We start from the raw sequence: 21,063 nt of genomic DNA, 5'->3' as shown, positions 1-21,063 counted from the left end.
GTTCCTCCTCGGCTGCTGGCAGCGAGAGCTCCTCCTCGGCTGCTGGCAGCGAGAGCTCCTCCTCGGCTGCTGGCAGCGCCGGTTGTTCCTTCCGCTCGCCGAGCTCCTCTGCTGGTGGTTCGCTGAGCTGCTCCTGCTCGTTGAGCTGCTCGCTGAGCCGCTCCGGCTCGCAGGGCTCCTGCTCCGGCTCGCCGAGCCCCTCAGCTGGCGGTGCGGGCTCCTCCGGCTCGCCGAGCCCCTCAGCTGGCGGTGCGGGCTCCTCCGGCTCGCCGAGCTCCTCAGCCGGCGGTGCGGGCTCCTCCGGCTCGCCGAGCCCCTGCCCGGGCTCGCCGAGCCGCTGCTGCTGGACGAAGTCTGTGGTTTCCCGAGCTTGCACTACCCCCCGGGCTTCACGCAGGGTGCAAAGGAAGGCGGAACCTCCCTTAAGCCGGCCGAGGTAGGGATTACCCTCCAGGATTGCCTCGATGGCATTTAACCCCACCACTCTTGCCCTTGTGTTGGTGGTGTGGGTTACCCAGTCCATCAGGCGTTGGATGCGTGTTAGGCCGCTCTCTCCGGACAAGGCCGCTGGAGTGGGAAGTGAAATGGAGGCTGCTGCCGGTGGAGAAGATGGCTGAGGGGTGACTGCATGCGGATGAGATGACGACGGTGTTACAGCTGCAGATGGTGAAGCAGCGAGGGGTGTGGAGACCTCTGACCGAGGCGATGTTACCTGCGCCGTCAGCTCGTCCACTGCAGACACAAACACAGATTGTGAGGGAAATGGAAAATTGTCCGTACTACTCACCACAGCCGGCTCTTGAGATGTCTGTGGCTTGGGCTGCGGTGAGGAACGCCGGCGGTGCGAACGTCGTTTCCGTGTAGATGTCGGGGCCGGCGTCTCAGGCTGTGAATCCACCAGCTGTCCGGGCCGGTGAGCAGCCTGAGGAGGAGAGTGGAGGTGGAGGGTGGAAAGCAGGAAGTCCAGGACTACTGAATTAAGGGAGTCCACCAGCCAGGGGAATTTAAACAGCATCCCCTGCAGCCGCCTCTCCACGGCGCGACGCAACCCCTCCGCGGGCTTCTCCCACCACAACTCACACATGCGGTAAACCTTGTCCATAACCTCCCTCCTGAGCCTCTCCTCAGAGACCGCTGGGTCCATACGTGGCGGGATCATTCTGTCACGGTCTGGCTGGCAGACCGTGGGGATGTGTGGGGAAGGAGGACCCAGGCGCGGTGCTCTATGTATAGGCAGTGTTTATTTACAAGGTGAAAAACAACGTAACAATAAATCCCCGTGTTCTCCCAGACTCCCGTGTCGTGTCTCCCGTGAATAGTCCATGTGCTCTCTGCTCCCGTGTCGGCACCCCCCGGTGCTCGCTGCTCTCCGTGGCCTCCACACTCTTCCTGCGGGAAACAATAGCGGCAGCTGTCAGGACACTCAGAAATGGCAGGCATACACTTTCTGACTAAACTTAGATAGGGTGACTAACGTGGAGTCTCATGCAATGATCCCGCGTCGGTGGGAGCTCCAAGACTCTCCTAAGTAGCTCCCCCGACGAGCCCTGATCAGCGGCAGGTGTGTGGCTTTGGGTGTGGCCAGTCCCTCTGCAGGGCCACACCCCTCAGGCCTGCAGGTGGCCGAGCTCCATCCTCCAGGCACACCCGCAGACATACACACCCATACCTCGCCTAAACATATGAGTGGGACACAGACTAACACAGCACAGAGAAACACACATATGTACACGCACAGAGAAGGGGAAACGACACCAAAAATACATAATAATACACAGGTCCATGACTGCCCAGGGATCCTGGGTCGCCCAGTCCCAGGACCCTGACAAAGACTCCATTGCTGTGAAAGTAAATAGAATACTTACTATAGTATAGTCAAATGAAGCATCCAGTGCCACGTACAGAGCAGACTATTTGGAAGAAAAAATACAAATGTCATTTTTTTAGAAGCTTAAATTAGCTTCTGTATGAATCTCAAGAAGAGAAGAGAAAAATTACCATCAGCATGAAGATCCCACAGTCAACTCCATAGTCTTGGCTTGGAAAACCCTGTATTACATTGAACATAAAGGCTCGTTAATAAAATCCCTTAAAAGAAGACTAGTGTAATTCATATTATTCACCATACACTTAAACTAGCACATACCTTCAAGTCAAAGCTCTTTTTTTCTGACCACTGCCCGGGAATGATCTTCACTGCAAGATACCTTTTTTTTTTAAAGACAGTTACATTCACAAGTTAACAGATGTCATCATGATGGGTGTGAAATGTTTATTGCTAATAACTGTAACTACAGGCCTTAGGAACACGACCTCAACAAAACAGCATAACAAAATGAAAAAGTACAGTCACATGCTCCCAGTTGGTCAAAATAAAGCATTTACAGCTTTAAGTTAAGGTTGGCATATTTTATAAACTAATTTTTAATGGTGTTTTATGTTAAACTAGAACATTTGAAGACCCTATTTATGTCTGAAACTCATCTAAAGACAGCATCACTGACTTGATCATAATGTGAAGATTTACACAGTTACACCTAGTGGCAATTTGGATTATCCAATTAACCTATCCCCACAAGCTGCATGTCTTTGGATGGTGGGAGGAAGCCGGAGTACCCAGAGGGAACCCACGCAAACACGGGGAGAACATGGTAACTCCACACAGAAACTTGCTGATATAGTTTATAAAAAAAGCATGTGAGTGTACTGTATGTGTGAACATTCAAGATCAGCAGAACATGATCTGGGATGCACTTAACCTGGAACACTGAACAGGTTCCTGAAAACTCCGGAACAAACCAAAAATGCTTATAAAAATGTGACCTCAAAAGTGAAACATATTGTTGGCCACCAAATCCTGCCTTGGTGTATAATGGGTCAAGAAAGGGGATTTCTCTTTTAGGTGGCTTCAGTACCTAAAAGACAGTTAGCCATGACTTCAAACCTGAAAACAATGTCATTGCAAGCGATCACAATCAAAGACTTTTGAAACTGCGTCATAAAAGCTTGAATACATCTCAGACACATAGCAAAATTCTAACAGTTTGTATGTGTCAAAAAACAAGACTTACACACAACTGGAAATGACCAGGTGTCCAGAGAGGGAGAACTATGATGTGCATCCTCTGAGCATCAGTCTGAAACAGAATTGTATTCTTAAGTATCCTGTATATGAACTCTAATCAAAGTTATAAAAAAAATCATTTTGATTACTTGCTTGTTTCTTTAAAGGACGGTACACTTACAGGAAAGGACTGCAATGGATCACAGCCATAGGGTGCAAGCCAAGTCCGGGTGACGTACAGATTTTCTATGTAAATGCTTATCCCCTAGAATGTAAAAAAACAAACATTTAAAACAACAACTCTTTAAATTAAAGCTTGATAATCATCATATACAACATACAGTACCTTTGACTGAACAATTTTAGTGATAAGCTCAAAACAGCCATTTCCAATCTGAAACAGAAAAAATCATGAAAAAAATAAATGTACACTTTATTATTTCATATTCATAGAAAAAAAAATACTTACAGTCGATTCCATTTGTTTGTTTAAACCCAGTGTCCAAAAATCTGCCCGCGTGAGGCATCCAGAAGACGTTTCAACAATCAACAATCATCTTTGGGTCTGCTGATGTCCAGAACATAGTTGAGCTAAAAAAACAAAACAAAACAGATAGGTGTCATAGACTGTGGATGACAAAATCAGATAAGCACTAAAAGTTGCACTTTGCGACATCTGAAAACTTTAACATACAAGCTGTTGTTGGCCAGGGTGCGGTACAAAACACCATGATGAACGGCTGGCCAAAATGTTCTCAGGCTTTGTCAGAGCTTCGCACGGTGATCCACACAGGTCAGGAAAAGTTGCATCTGTTGACCTTCTATTGGCTTTCTTGTTGTCAACTCTTTCCTGAGGTTCTATAGGGATTTTAACAGGTTTCAGACAAAACACTACATAGAATGCATATTAAATGCATACAAATGCAAGAAAAATAAGCACTATTTATAGAAGGAAATTCATTTGAAACAGCATGTAACAAATTCATTTATGAGCCATCAACTACAACAAGATAATGAATGCAATATTATTATTTCACCTATATATGACAATCACTATTCAAAATAAGAAATTTTACCAGTGTCACCAGACATTGAAGGTGCTGGGTTCAACACCGTTTCTGTGATTTCTCTGGGTTTATTGCACACCTGTGGGGCTAGGTACACAAAGAAAAGAATATACACACACAGATAGGAACAAATCTAACATGTAAACAATGGTAGCGTTCTGGTCATGAGACAATGCATGTACTTACCTACGACAGCTTGACCCAGTGCCGACAATGAGATATTGATCTGTGTGTTTCTCTGCCATGGAGCACGATGAAAAAACATTAAAATAAGAAGGAATGTTGTTGTAACGCAAAAAAAGCGGCAACATGATCATTGTAAGAAAACTAGACGATTCCTAGAATTATGAAATCACTAACGGCAAATTTATTTAAGAAAGACTCTGTCCCAACCTTTGCGATCAACTTGCAAGACTTCCACGGTATCCATGCGTATTAACGGCTACTGTGGAGGTCACGTGCTTCCGGTTACTGTGGAGGTCACGTGTATCCGGTTACTGTGGAGCTCCACAGTGGCTGCAGCCAGACCCTTCTCCAAATATCAAGCGTGGTCTGGTGCACGCTTCGTGGTCCCATATATCCCACAATTCATAGCGCGGCGGTGGATGTGGATAATTTTGCTGCAAAATACGGCAGAAGGGAGCGGCCGAAGAGGTGGTTATTTTTTTCCCAAACTTTATTGAAATCATAAAGCGAACAGTCAGTCATTCAAGTTCAGTTTGTACAGTAGACATACAAGGCAAATAAGAGTAACAATATACAGTACAATGAAATAAGAAGGATAAATAAATAAAGGATAAAAAAAGAAAAAAGATAAAAAAAAGGGGGTAATGTGACAGACTTCATAACAACTTTGTACTTGAAAGTAGTGACAGCTCATTCGTTAAACATTTCTGAATGAATTTCAATCAATGATAAACCTTTTTTATTGGGAGTTAATTTAAGAGAGTTTAAGTAATATTCAATTTCAATCAAAAACAAATTAAATGATGGGGTTGAGTTTTGAAATTTACATTTATGTATATGGAATTTCCCTAATAAGATGGAGCGGCCGAAGAGTGAACTGTCAAAAGTACTGAATATGACGTCACTTATTTATGTGCGAATGTTTAATAATTAAAGTCAATGATATATATATATATATATATATATATATATATATATATATAATCTGACAATACTATAATATTGGCCATATTATATTTACATTACCACAGTGAGATGACTGTAGTCTCATGAACAACATTAACTAATTGTTATTTACTAACTAATCTTAAATGACTGTTCAGTACAGAAATGAAGCCCAACAATCATGTTTTACAGTCCTGTGGTCTCAGCCTCAGATACTCAACTAATCAAAGTGATTATGGTTGCTAGGCAACCTGAACAGCGCGATGAAGCGTATACCGTCCCATTTCACAAGCCTCTCACTTCCGCACTTCTCGTACTTATAGTACGCACCGTACGTAGTGCGCGTAGTGCGCGTACTTCAAGCGTGCAGACCCTGAATTGGGACACAGCCTATAAATACACACAAGGTAATGAGGGAATGACACACCTGAGAAGAACACAGCTGAAACCAATTAGGGACCGTGGTGGAGGGGGAGGGTGTGCAACGTTTGTCAAACAAGACATTCCATATAGACTCCTGGGTAAAGGCGATGATTTGGAGTATATTGCTATTGAGGTTTGGGACAGGAATGAACCAAATGTTATTGTGAATTTCTACAATCCTTGCACCAGACTGGAGCTGCCACGTCTTCGTTCAATTGAAGGCAGAGACTGTTGTAGAGTTATTTGGTGTGGGGATTTTAATGCCCATAGCAGAGTGTGGGGAGGCACACACACAGATAAAAATGGTAAGGTAATTGAGGAATTGATGGGTACATGCAATTTGGTGTGCCTGAACGATGGTAGGGGGACCAGATGTAATGTTGTTAATGGAACAGAGTCAGTTTTGGATTTAACTCTAGTCTCAACTGTCCTTGCAGGCATAAGTCAGTGGACCATCAGAACAGACACTACTATAGGCAGTGACCATTATCCTGTTTTCTGTGATGTTGGAGGGAAGATACAGGTATCTCTAAGAGAGGTGCATAGGAAGTGGAGTTTTCATAGGGCTGACTGGACAAAATTCCAAAAGTTATGTGAGGAAACGATTGACAAGGTTGATGAGTCTGGTAGCGTTGATCAAATGAATAATCAGTTTGTTGATGTCATGGTCCTGGGTCGTGCGACCCAGTGTTTTGTGTTTAGTCTATTTTGATGTTTATTGTTTGTTTAGGTTCATTACGTTATTCCAGCTCATTTGTAATTATATTACCCTTGTATTAAGCCTCCCTTGCCCTTCATGTGTTTGTCTGTGTGTCTTGTGTTGTCAAGTTCATGCTGTTGCTTCTGTCATCTTTCCCTGTACTCCGTCTCCCTGGTTCGTGCGTCTACCTGTCATGAGTCATGTCTGCGTGGTTATGTTTAGTTCATGTCATGTCTAATCTCCATGTTTCCTGTTTTACTTTGAAAGTCTGTATTCAGTGTCAGTGTATTTAGTTTCACCTCTCCTGTCCTGTCGTTAGGTTCATGTGTGTCAGCTGTGCTCCCATGTGTGGCCGCTTCCCCTGATCATCCCTCATGTGTATTTAGTCTCGGTGTTTCATGCAGTCTGTGTCGCGTCGTCTGTGTTCCCACCCTCCGTGTTTCCATGCCCAGTCTTTTGTATTCCAAGCCATAGCCTTACCATAGTTTGTTCCCAGTTTAGGTTTCTGTTTAGTTACTGCTCTTGTGCTGCCCTCATTCTTGTTTGTTTCTTTTGTGTTCATCAGCCACAATAAAAAGCTCGCTTTTGTTTAAGTTCACTTCCGTATCCTCACTTGTGTCTGCACCTGAGTCCTCCGCACACTCTCCACACGGTCTGCCACAGCGGACCGCGACAGTACGACGTGACCATGTCGGACTCAGCGGACACTTCAGAGGAGGTAGGAGAGGAGCTGAACAGGCTCTGCCGCATTATGGATCGCATCATCGGATGCGCGGATCCAAGAGTGGTTTCCACGGGATTGGCGGCCGTAGACACCATTTTGTTACGGGAGCCACGGTTGCGACAGCTCCCCCACCTCATCGAGGCGTTTGACTCCCTGGGCCCCCTTAAGGAGGAGCTTCGTGCCCGTGCGCTGGCCCAGAGGGTCCTGAATGCCGCCTCAGCACCCACACCTCCACCCCGTAAACGGGTGTCGTCGCCGCTGCCTCATGAGCCAGAGGCTGTGAGAGGTGGAACGCTGAGGCCCACTTCCACTCAGCCATCGCCTCACCGTGGATTGGCTTCCTCGTTTCCGCCACAGTCAAGCTGCACTGACCAGCACACGGAGGCGATGGAGGCCATAGATTTCGGTGACGATGAGCGTCAGCAGGTGTTACGGGCTTATCGGGAGGAGGAGCTCCGTTGGAAGCCTTGGCTCATTACCGAGGAGGAGCTCCCACCTGTCGACCTGCTTCAGACCGGCCGCTCACCGTCACCCCCTCGCGAGGACTTCACGTCTCCGGCCGCTTGTCTGGTGAGGATGTGGGCAGAGGAAGAAGACCCGATCCCAACATTTAACGCTGCCGCGCTCGCGGCCGCTCCCAGGCGGAAGCGGCTCGGAGGGACAGCAAATGTCTCGGAGATGGAGACTCAGTTTACCTGTACTGTTAACTCTGTCACCCCCCCATGCACCTCGTCACAGTCTGTTTTCTCAGGGGCCAGTGAAGAAGCTGCCTTTTCCATGCCTCTGACTGCTAATGTTGAAGGTGTTAATCTCGTGCCCACGTTTTGTATTGACAATAAAGCTAAGATTTCTGGTGTTGGGCATGCTGTTTTTGGGGACGCCACACTGCCATCACAGAACAGTGAACCTGACACTGCCAAACCGGCCATAGGCTCTTCGGTTTTGGGAATCAAACCGAGTGATGTACTTTTAAACCCTGATATTATGAGTGTGCAGGCTGAGGGGGAGGTTAGGGAGACAGAAGGTAGAGATGATGCTGCACACCCAGGATATGCGTCTTTCGCTAAGGAGGCTTCTTTTAAGACTGTTACGGCATCTGGAGCCTTTTTGAAGACTGTGTCTCAGCCCCTGCTGTCCATTGACTACAAATCAAGTGAAAAAGCTTCTGATCTGACCAGTAGTAAGACTGTATTCCCTTTGGCTAGCACCCACCTTTTGGAGTCTGTTTCCCCTGTTCCCAAGCCGAATAATGAATGTTCTGTTTATGTAACTAGACCAGCGAAAGAAGGAACGTCTGGTGTTGATCAGGAAAATGTATGTTATGTTCCGGCGCTAATCGGTCCCCAGGTTCCTCACTCTGCTGATGGTTTGACCAGAGTGAGTGCTTTGGAGCCTGACATCAGCAACTGCTCTTCTGCACCAGTCCACCGGGGCTGGACGAGTATTAAGGGTCTGCCGGGTTTTCCTATGTCTGAGAATGGCATTATGATTTCTGTTAATACTAAAGTGAAGGTCTGTTTATGTCATGCTTTCCCCTTATCTAATGACAAGGCTGAATTTTGTGTTTCCAAGACTGTCGGGGGGGAGCGCCATGCTAGTCATTACAAACCAGCTAGCCCTTTAACTGCACCCCTGGGCCAGGACCTTTTGACTGCAGTTAATGAACTGGCCGATCTAAAGACAATTCAGCCGGATTGCTCAGAGCCAGTCCACTATGTTTTCTGTGCAAAGCCAAGTCCATGTGCATTCCACTCACTAGCCTTCTACAGCCGATTAGTGTGTGTGGCTGAACCCCTCCTTAACTCAGTCTCGCCAACGGGGGACTTAGACTCCAATAAGCGTAGTTATTTCCCATGTGACTGCCAAATTATTGTGTTAAAACCATCTGCACATAGTCCTGGTTGTTTTATGTGGGTTCATGAATCAAGTCTTGGCCTTAAGAATCATGCTTCCTGGGACAATATAACTATCACTTGTGTCACTGAGCCAACTTGTTTCAGGTCTGAAATGTTGTTTGAATCGTGCTCCAAGACAGAAGGTGTGTTTAGCTCCCCAAGAAGGGCAACTAAGGACAATTTGGACTGTGTTAAGGACTTAGAGACTTTAAGGTCTTTGTCTGTCGTTGCTCCTCTGCTTACACCTGACAAGGTCAATGTCCGGAACTTTGTGCTCACTCCCAGGGTGGCTGTGGCGTTGCCTGACCTCTCATCTGCGTCTGATCTCCAGGTAGAGGCAGTGGTCACCCAGCCAGCACCTGAGCTAGTTCCCACCACTAGGGTCAGGGCAGCCGTAGGTCAGCCATATCCTGCACCTGCATCTACACCTCAGGTGGGAATGGCTGCCGTCCGGTTTGTTCCTACACCCAGGTTGGTTCCCAAGGTTATGCCAGTCAGTACACAGCTGAGCTCCGCACCCAGCCTAGGCACTCGGGTGGGAGCGGTTGTCACTCTGCAGGCGCCTGCACCAGCTCATGTTTCCATTGGAGGCTCAAGAGAATCATTGCCGCCACGACAGCCTCCTACTCAGCTCCCTGTCCAGGTGGCAGCCCTGCTCCCGGTCCAGCCAGTGACAGTTGAAGTACTTGTGGTAGCCGCCAAGGCCTCAATCCTGACCAGTAAAGGCAATGTAAGTAGGACTTTGGTGCCGTGGTGGACAGAGGGATGTCGAATTGCTGTAAAGGAAAGAAACAAGGCGTTTAAGTTTCTCCAAAGAACCCTTACTGTACAAGCTCTGATTGCATACAGAAAAGCAGTGGCAGTGGTCAGGAGGACAGTGAGACAAGCAAAGCGGAGCAGTTGGAGGTTGTTCTGTTCTAAAATGGGAAGAACCACTCCAGTGGGGGAGGTCTGGGGCATGGTCAGAAGAATGGGAGGTGACCGGCGGGAATGGGATTACCCAGTTCTATCTTCAGGCCAACAGAACTTTGTAACAGCTCAGGAAAAAGTGGAGGTTATGGTGAAAACTTTTGCTAAGATTCATAGCTCTGATAACGTATCAGTGTTGGGAAAAGACAGAATGTGCCAAACTAAAACACAGTATTCGGAGGCTCTAGTAAGAAAGGCGCACATAAGTAGTAGTTTGGATGTGGTGTTTTCTCAGGAGGAAATGGTGAGAGCACTTCAAAAAACCAAAGCCCACAGCCCCGGGAAAGGATCAAATTTGTTATTTAATGTTGAAGAACCTTGGTACGAAAGCGCTTAATAAACTGCTGTGTTTGGTTAACACAGTTTGGATTAAGGGTGAGCTCCCAAGTACTTGGAAGGAGGCTGTTATTGTGTCAATAAGAAAACCCGGGAAGGATCCATCTAAACCAGATAGCTACAGACCAATTGCTCTTACATCAAATGTGTGCAAGTTAATGGAACGTATGATAATGGCAAGACTGTCTTTTGAGCTGGAAAGAAAAGGGGCTTTAGCCGATTACCAAAGTGGTTTCAGGACAGCTTGGAACACAACTGATGCTATTATTAGACTTGAGAATGTTGTTAGGAAAGCGCAGGCCACTAAAGAGTCTGTTTTGGCAGTGTTTTTTGACATAGAAAAGGCATATGATATGTTGTGGAGGGATTGGCTTTTAATCAAGTTGCATAAGTTGGGTATTGGTGGCAGGACATTCAATTGGGTCCAAGACTTTTTATCTGGTAGGAAGATCCAAGTGCGAATTGGGTCTACAATTTCTAGTCAGTGCATAGTTGAGAATGGAACGCCACAGGGCAGTGCGATTAGTCCCCTGCTTTTTGTTATAATGATCAATGATCTTTTTTCTGATGTTCCTGAGGGAATTGGGAGGTCTTTGTTCGCTGATGATGGTGTGTTATGGAAAAAAGGAAGAAATATTGAGCACCTAGTGGGCAAGGTTCAGGAGGCTGTAAATATGGTGGTTGAGTGGGGATTTGACTGGGGATTCAGGTTTTCGGTGGAAAAAACAAAAATGATGTTCTTTACCAAAAGAAAAGTGAGTGAGACTTTGACATTGAAACTGTATGACAAGGTAATTGGGAAAGTGAGCTCTTTTAAGTACTTAGGTGTTGTGTTTGATTCGAGACTGACATGGAGGGAGCATATTGACCGGATTGTAACCAAATGCAAAAAAGTTATTAATGTTATGAGGTGTGTAGCTGGGAGGGATTGGGGAGCGAGCTCTTCTGCTTTGAAAAGACTTTACCAGGCATTAATTAGGTCGGTCTTTGATTATGGGTGTGTGGCATATGGTTCAGCAGCTCCTTCTGCGTTGAGACGTTTGGATGTTCTGCAATCAGAAGCCCTTAGAGTGTGCTGTGGAGCTTTTAAAACGTCTCCAGTCAGTGCCCTACAGGTGGAGATGGGAAAAATGCCCCTAGATCTTAGGAGGAAGCAAGTGTCAGTGAATTACTGGGTTCATCTTGGTGGTCATGGTGATGCACATCCCACAAAGGAGGTACTTTTGGAATGCTGGGAGTATGGAAGAAGTCAGAAGGATCATTTTGGAAAGGTGGGGAATCAGTGGGCTAAGGAATGTCAGGTGTATGAACTTAAAATATGTCCTGCAGGGGACTTCCGGTGTGGCGGTAGAGCAGTATGGTCGCATAAGTACAGAGCTCCCGTAAGCCAAGTAGATAAACTCCGCTAAAACACGAATTGAAGCGTGAGACAAAACAACTTTGGAAGATGAGCGGAGGGACAACAAAAGCAAAGAATAAAAAAACTACGGACACCCAAGGTAAAGACATAAAACATCTGAACAACGAGGACAAGCTAGCACCTGAAGCTAATATGGCCGCGTTTCAAAACGGACTGGATTGTATTAGCAAACAAATTCAATCACTCCAAAATGAATTGAAATCAGACTTCACGACGTTCAAAGAAGAAATTACTGGCCAAATGAGACACGAACTGTCTAAATTCAAAGAAGACATCGACCAGAAGTTTAAGAGCATGACTACAGAACTTAAAGAACAAGAAGGGAAATTAGAAGCTGCGCTGACGCGCATGGAAGAAATAGAGACGTGGAGCCACGAGGCCAATCAAACCCTGACAGAACTAATGAGAGAACAAAAAACGATGATGACCAAATTGGATGACTTGGAACTGCGATCCAGACGTAACAATCTGCGGATCTACGGAATACAAGAGGGAGCCGAATCCAAGGCAGAATCACTGGCCCAGTTTCTGGAAGCCTGGCTCAGAGAGGAGCTTAATATTAACATCAACCTCCAGATTCAACGCGCACACCGAGCATTAACCCCGAAATCGGCAGCGGGTCTCCCCCCAAGGTCAGTCGTTGTCAATTTCCAACAATTCACAACTAAAGAGATGATACTTAAAAAGGCATGGGAAAAGAAAATAGTCACTCTGGACGGAAGCAGGGTTTATTTTGACCACGACTACTCGGCGAGAATGGTGCAAGAACGTAAAGCGTACGTGAATATCAAAAAGATACTAAAGAAAGAAGGCATCCGCTTCCAGACTCCTCTGAGCAAGATGCGAATCCACTGGCCAAATGGAGTGAAAACTTATGGCAATGCGGAGGAGGCTGCTAACGACCTGCAAGCGAGAGGATACAACGTGGAAAAAGGGATAAACAGCCGGGAGAGAGAGAACACCGAGGGACGTCTGTCAATCGGGGCAGCGACATGGAAACCGGTCCGGCCCACGTATGCTGGGGTGGCTAGCAGGCGAGATCGAGAGAGACTTCAAGAATTTCAGCATAACGATAACCATGCATGAGAGGCGTATAAGGAGACGTATAACAACAAGATGGATTCACGGTGTGTCTGGTAGGATTATATGGAAACACAAAGTTGGCTAGGGATGGACAGTACACAATAATGACTAGTATGAGTGTGACAATCTTTCGTGAGTCGTATCTCATTACTGGAGGGGGGCCCTTTCAATATGAGAGACATACCCCCCAAAAACAAAGAGAGGAACAACAGGTGGGGAAGGTGGCTGGTACCTCTTTATTGAAGTCCTCTTATCTGTACATAGTTAAACTAAGTTGTAACTTGTTGATGAAAATGTTTTGTTTTAAACAAGGGTTCAATGGAGTGCCTGTGGGGGTCTCAAAAGATAGCCGGTAGATCACAAAAGGATAATGCTCACTGCACATGAAGAAATAAAGTGTATGTCCTTAAATGTTAATGGAATCTGTAACCCAGTTAAAAGAGCCAAGATTATGACTAAACTGAAAAAGGAGAAGACACAGATAACTTTCCTACAAGAAACTCATTTATCAAAAATAGAACACGAAAAATTGAGGAAATTTGGGTTCAAAAACACCTTTTACAGCTCTCATACAAACTCTAGGAAAAGAGGGGTTGCAATTCTCATAACTAATTCCCTTAAGTTTCAATCTCACAAAGAAATAAAGGATAAGGAAGGTAGATATGTCATTGTCAAGGGTGTGATCAATCAAACAATGGTCACATTGATGAATGTGTATGCCCCCCCTGAAAGTAATAAGGAATTATTTAAATTGATTTTTGATATTCTTGTGCTAGAAGCAGAAGGTATATGCATATGTGGAGGAGATTTTAATGTGATATTAGATAGTGACTTGGACACAACCAGCCTGAAGAAAAATAAAAATTCAATTCCAAAATTAGTAAGATATACACTGGAAGACACTAACTATTTTGATGTCTGGAGAGCTTTGCATCCGCTACAGAGGAATTATAGTCATTATTCAGCAACACATTATGTATATTCAAGAATAGACTACTTCTTTATGCAAAAAGGGAATAGAGATATAATAACAGATTGTTGGATTGGAGTGGCAGATGTGTCGGACCATAGTGCTATCTACTTAAAAATCTATCTTAAAGGTAGACCAAAAAACACAATTAATAATATATACATATATATATATATATATAAATATATATATATATATATATATATATATATATATATATATATATATATATATATATATATATATATATATATATATATATATCTCCATAGGTCCGTCATCTATTCATGTAGCCCCTTCCGCCGGGGTTACTTGCGTAGTAGCATTCCAACAACGCCCTGTTTTCGTCTCTTGCCCACCGATGCCTTCTTGTTCCAGTAGCCCACTTTTCGTCAGGGTGCCCTGGTTCCTCAACACCTGACGCGGACCTTGTTGATCCGGGCGATGTCCGAGCCGGCATGCCTTCATATTTATCTGTCTCGCTCGCACTGCCTGGATTGATTACAAGAAGGCCTATGACTCAATGCCCCACAGCTGGATACTGGAATGCCTAGAATTGTACAAGATCAATGGGACCCTAAGAGCCTTCATCAGGAACTCAATGGGGATGTGGTGTACAACACTAGAGGCCAACTCCAAGCCCATAGCACAAGTCACCATCAAGTGCGGGATCTACCAAGGAGATGCTCTGTCCCCACTGCTGTTCTGCATAGGCCTGAACCCCCTCAGTGAGATCATTAACAAGACTGGCTACGGATACCGACTACGGAACGGAGCAGTTGTCAGCCACCTCCTGTACATGGATGACATCAAGCTGTATGCCAAGAGTGAACGAGACATCGATTCACTGATCCACACTACCAGGCTATACAGCAATGACATTGGAATGTCGTTCGGACTGGAGAAGTGTAGTCGGATGGTAACAAAGAGAGGGAAGGTAGTCAGAACTGAGGGGATTGAACTACCAGAAGGCAACATTGCAGACATAGAGGACAGTTACAAGTACCTGGGGATCCCGCAGGCGAATGGGAACCATGAAGAGGCCGCTAGAAAAGCTGCAACCACCAAGTACCTGCAGAGGGTCAGGCAAGTCCTGAGGAGTCAGCTGAATGGTAAGAACAAGATCCGGGCCATCAACACGTACGCCCTGCCCGTGATCAGGTACCCTGCTGGGGTAATAGGCTGGCCAAAGGAGGAGATAGAAGCCACTGACATAAAGACAAGAAAGCTCCTTACCATGCATGGAGGGTTTCACCCCAAGTCCAGCACCCTGAGGCTGTACGCTAAGCGGAAGGAAGGGGGCCGGGGACTGGTGAGTGTCAGCACCACAGTCCAGGATGAGACAACGAACATCCAAGAATACATTGGGAAGATGGCCCCAACTGACCGAGTGCTCAGTGAATACCTCAGGCAGCAGAAACCCAAGAAAGAGGAGGTAGACGAGGAACCATCATGGAAGGACAGGGCCCTGCATGGTATGTACCACCGGCAGATAGAGGAGGTGGCTGATATCCAGAAATCCTACCAGTGGCTGGACAAAGCTGGACTGAAAGACAGCACAGAGGCACTAATCATGGAAGCACAAGAACAAGCTCTGAGTACAAGATCCATAGAGGCTGGGGTCTATCACACCAGGCAAGACCCCAGGTGCAGGCTGTGTAAAGATGCCCCAGAGACAATCCAGCACATAACAGCAGGGTGCAAGATGCTAGCAGGCAAGGCATACATGGAACGCCATAACCAAGTGGCCGGCATAGTGTACAGGAACATCTGTGCCGAGTATAACCTGGAAGTCCCGAGGTCAAAATGGGAGATGCCCCCAAGGGTGGTGGAGAATGACCGAGCTAAGATCCTGTGGGACTTCCAGATACAGACGGACAAAATGGTGGTGGCTAACCAACCGGACATAGTGGTGGTAGACAAACAGAAGAAGACGGCCGTAGTGATCGATGTAGCAATTCCGAATGACAGCAATATCAGGAAGAAGGAACACGAGAAGCTGGAGAAATACCAAGGTCTCAGAGAAGAGCTCGAGAGGATGTGGAGGGTGAAGGTAACGGTGGTCCCCGTGGTAATCGGAGCACTAGGTGCGGTGACTCTCAAGCTAGGCGAGTGGCTCCAGCAGATCCCGGGAATAACATCGGAGATCTCTGTCCAGAAGAGCGCAGTCCTGGGAACAGCTAAGATACTGCGCAGGACCCTCAAGCTCCCAGGCCTCTGGTAGAGGACCCGAGCTTGAAGGATAAACCGCCCGCAGGGGCGTGCTGGGTGTTTGTGTTCATATATACACATACATACACACACACTAGGGGTGCAACGATATTCGTATTGATATTGAACCGTTCGATACAGTGCTTTCGGTTCGGTACGCATATGTATCGAACAATACAACATTTGTAATTTATTTTATCAACTTTCCTTCTGACGATGCTGTCTGTGTGGAGCGCTCAGTGAATCTGCGTTCGACTACTCCGCCTAGGCTGCACTGTCGAGCGCAGATCCACTGAGCGCTCCACACAGACAGCATAGTCAGAAGGAAGAGTGCAGGGCAAGCTAGCCAGACAGAAGTTAAGCTCTCCTTGCAACATGGCAAACTGAACCTCCCCCACCCTCATTCAGATCTGGCGTTTGGAATTATTTTGGTTTTCATGTCACGTATGACCCTGAAGGTAAGCGCGTCATGGACTAAAGTAAAACAGTATGTTGGATGTGCCACGCAATGCTCAATTACATGGGTGGGAGCTAGTGTGTTAGCGCAGTTAGCTCGTTAACGTGTTGGCCGTCTAGCCCCATGCACGGGGCTATCAGGGGTAGCTCGTTAATGGAGATTTGCCATGTTGTGGCGTTAAGGTCATTTTAACGAGGTTAACCTGAAAGCACTAGTGGGAACACAACGAATATGACTGCACATCGACCTCCCAGGGCTAGCGATTTTTCCAGTCGGGCTACCAAAATCTATCTCTGCCCTGCCCGTCGGGCTATTGTAGGAAGGAAAAAATATATGTCAATGCTTTTGCATTCTTTCGGAAATGTAGCTGGGTAATTATGTCATTGGCATCGGTGAGCCACTGTCAATATGTGACATATTGAAATCGCGTTTGAATTTGCGCTTGTTTTTTTGCTTTCACTTTGCAATCACGTGAACTGTGTATAGAGAGCGACAGTACTGATTGGTGAGTGATGATAATTTGTGCACCAATTCCTCTGACATTGTCTTATTAATCGTTAGCTTACTACGCAAACATGACAAGTGAAATCTCCCGCAGCAAGCTTAAACATGTGAGAGGTTGATCGCGCAGAGAATCGCTGAGCTTATGTGAGTGCGTGTGTAAAAGCAGCAGGATATATATTTCAGTTCTGCTGAGCCAAATAAGACAGGTCAGGGTGAAGAAGTGACAGCCAAAGAAAAGCTTACCCCAAAACGGAAAAGTTATGACAAATCAGACTATAAGGCAAAAAGAAAGTGCAGCTTTATGGTTTCATGGACAAAATAATTTCTGTGGCTGCGATATGACGAGCTAAATAACCAGGGCTGCACATAAGTGGTCCGCAGGTGCGCATTCGCTGTCAAAATAAAAAACACGCACAAGGGTTAGGGTTAAATTTAAAAACTGTACCTTTGAGTTAAAATATATATTTATAATTTTAATAAATGACAAATTAAAAAGGCATGAACATTTTTTTTTGTATCGAAAAAATATCGAACCGTGACACCAAAGTATCGAACCGAACCGTGAATTTTGTGTATCGTTGCACCCCTAATATATATATATATATATATATATATATATATATATATACATATATATACACACACACACACACACACACACACACACACACACACACACACACACACACACATATATTTGTTTGTTCCTTTTTCTTTCTAATTTCTAATTGTGACTCTCTTTGTATTCTGTTATTCTGAAGAAACTGTATGCGTAATGGACAGGTGAGTTGTTCAAATAAATAAAATAAAAAGTAAAAAAAAAACAAAAAAAAAAAAACTGTCCTGCAGTGGTGTTCTCTGTGGTTCCCCCACGGTTATTGGAGACCCCTCCTGTGGACTGGTACTTGCTGGATCTGAAGAGAAAATTGAAAGGCAGAGTCAATCTTGTTTCAGCATTTCATTTTCACAGCTTGACTGACTACCCTGAGTGTGTTCATGTGTTCACGGATGGTGCTAAAAGTCCAGTTACTGGAAGTACAGGGTTTGGAATAGCAGTCCCGTCAAAAAAATATTGGAATAAACAGATGCACTTCGGATGGACTGGCAGTGTACACGGTTGAAATGGTAGCAATTTTGGTGGCATTGAAATGGGTAGAGTGTTAAAAAATCAGGCAGGTGGTAGTGTGTTCTGACTCGGCAGTTGTTCTTTCAAGTCTACAATCATTTTGTTCGAAGACAAGGCAGGGCATGCTGTATACTATTCTGGAGACTATAAGCAGGATAAGGTGTTGTGGTGGCAATATTCACTTTCTTTGGGTGCCAGCTCATGTAGGGATCAGTGGAAATGAAAAGGTGGATAGGTTGGCAAAAAGAGCGTTGACTAAAAATAGGACTGAGATGGCGATTACAAGCAGTGGGTCTGAAGCAAAAGGTATTGTTTGGAGACAGGTTGTTCAGGAGTGGCAGAAGTGGTGGGATTCAGGGAGTAAGGGCAGACAATTGTATCATCTTAAGAAGGGGGTGGCAGAGAGTAGGTTGTATAGGGGTAATAGGAGAGATGAGGTGGTCATTACCAGGCTTAGACTGGGACATTGTGCATTAAATAAAACACTACAGATGATAGGAGAACATGAGACGGGGCTTTGTGGAGTGTGCCAGGAGGAGGTGGAGACAGTAGAGCATGTAATACTGCGGTGCAAGGGTTATGATGTGGAGAGGACAATTCTGCAGAATAGGTTGAAGGAGCGGGGAATTGAATCTGAAGAGTGTGTTGGAGGGTAGTAGGGCACAGGTGAGGGAACTGGTGGGGTTTCTGAAGGATATAGGTGTTTATGAAAGAGTGTAGGTTATTTATTTATTTATTTATTGATACAAATTGTACACTCACTGTCTGACCCATACTCCGGAACAGTAGGAGGCGGTAATGCTCCTTTACGTTGGTTGCCAACCGCCGTTAAACACAAAGAAGAAGAAGAAGAAGAAGAAGAAGAAGAACAAGAAGAAGAAGAATAAGAAGCTGAAACCGACTAGACACGACGAGACACAGTCCTACAAAGTAAAACAGGAAGCTCACAAACTGTTTTACAAACGCAATCTCAGGGACATGAACAGAGCACGGGGGGAACAGAACACAGGTAGGAATAATAAAACACTGAACACCAGAACCAAACCCTAAGAACTAATACAAATTCAAAAGAAACTACAAAATAATAACAATAAACTCAAATCACTGGGTCACCGACCCAAGACCATGACAGTGAGTCCAAGCTGGTGAAAAATAGAGAATACAATCTAGTTTCTCTCCCAACACAGTAAAATTCGGAGTGTTAAAATAACACTTAAAGAGTTGAATTTAACACTGGTCCCGAGTCTATTTGGTCCCATTCGGAATTGGTGTTAAATCAACTCTTTCTACAGTGTTAAAATTTTAGAGTAAATTTAACTCTAAATAGAGTAAAAATTTAACACTGAGTAACACTGCATAGTGTTAAAACAACTTAACACTACTAGTAGTGTCGTATTATTTACTCTATCATAGTGATAAATGAACTCTATTTGAGGAAAATCCCACTGATTTTTAACACTGAACTGACTTATTTGAAATGAACACTGGGGGTTCAAATAACTCTGATGAGAGTTGATGTTACTCCATACTGTGTTATTCATACACTGATCTCTAGTGAAAAATTAGCTCTCATAGAGTAAAATTTTAAATTAATTTTACACCAAGTAGTGTTACTAAAACTCTTCCTGTAGTGTTACCTTTACACTCAATTTAGTGTTTTGCAGCATGAAAACCTGGTTTCTAATAATGCTTTAAAATATAAAACAAGTAAGCAAAAACCACAACTAGATAATACGTTTAATGGCTTTATTTTGATGTCAGGCTCAAAATATTAAAACATCTCATGTAGTGTACATAAAACACTACACACACAAAAACAGTCATAAAACACTTTAAAACAATGAATTTAGTTCGGCATAAAATGACAATATGGAACCACATACAGGGAGGAATCAGAAGTGCCATACTGCATTTGAAGATCAAATGGTTAGAAGTAACACAGCTCTTTTATGTTCAACACCTTCAGCACCATATTGGGGTGCATTCTGACCTTAAATGCATGATAATGGTCATCAAAACACAGGGTTTCCATCAGTTTTCCACAGAGCAATACAATGTCATCTTTCAAAACAATACTTTTGATCTTATAAAACACTGGAATCTCAGACACTACCTCTGTACAGATGATAAAGTCAGGGCGGTACTCTGTACCATGATGTTTTATCCACTTAGCTGAAAAAACACTGGTAGACAACGCAGCTCCAAATTTTAAAGCAATTTCTGGACCTTCTTTCAGCTCTCCAAGTGTCACCATCTTTCCTGGTCCTAAAGCTAATCTTTCAAGGCTAAAAGACTCCCAATACATGGCCATACAACTTTGGTGTTTCTTGGCCAATGTCATTGTAATGTTTTTAAAGCTTTTTAATTGCTTCTTAAAGAAGTTATGTTTGGCTTCGTAACGCATGCACCACATGTGCAGAATTGGGCCAATATTTCGTATACTGCAAGGGTAATGTATCATGAAGTGATGCTTTGGTAGGAGACTGAGTGTAGGAAATAACTGCTTAAAGAGCTGATGATGATCAATAATTAAATGTTTGAGGTAGATGGTCATACCTTCTGACAGCACTGGTGAAAACACAATATTGACAATTTGTAGAAGCAGAAGTAGAAGATGCCAGTAGCTATCACCCACCTGTACTAAATCGCCAAACATCAAAGGTACATTACGCAATAAGCACCAAGATTGAATTGCATTTAGTCCTAAATCATTACTGCCATCAAACAACTTTACCCTTGGTGGGCGATTTCGCTGCTGATTGAAGCCATAGTCAAAGGCATGTATTCTACCAGCAAGTTGTTCAGCACTTAGGAAGTTCTCATGAATGTACTGCAGCACAAGTTTCACCTCTAACTGAGCAACTCCCTCCAAAATGTCATGCAAGATATCTACAGAAAAATTGTTGGCTGTGTTGAAATATTTAAGTGAATTCAAGAGACAAGTGCGTTTCACACCACATACATGAGGTAGCGTAGAATCTCT

General features: G+C 44.6%; 1 long non-coding RNA gene across 1 annotated transcript; it reads right to left on the bottom strand.

Annotated features, from left to right (window-relative positions):
- Positions 1 to 2,663: 2,663 nt before the first annotated feature.
- Positions 2,664 to 4,592, bottom strand: LOC120746026. Its single transcript, XR_005698760.1, has 8 exons — positions 4,525 to 4,592; positions 4,318 to 4,369; positions 4,141 to 4,218; positions 3,759 to 3,922; positions 3,534 to 3,655; positions 3,411 to 3,458; positions 3,246 to 3,329; positions 2,664 to 3,137 (listed from the first exon to the last, which is right to left on the bottom strand). It is a non-coding gene; the product is annotated as an uncharacterized LOC120746026 (long non-coding RNA).
- Positions 4,593 to 21,063: the final 16,471 nt, after the last annotated feature.

This window comes from Simochromis diagramma, unplaced genomic scaffold (genome assembly GCF_900408965.1).
Source record: "Simochromis diagramma unplaced genomic scaffold, fSimDia1.1 OVJJ01000107.1, whole genome shotgun sequence".
NCBI lineage: Eukaryota > Metazoa > Chordata > Actinopteri > Cichliformes > Cichlidae > Simochromis > Simochromis diagramma.
Note: the sequence above shows the minus strand (reverse complement) of the source record. Positions and strands in the feature narration are given on the sequence as shown.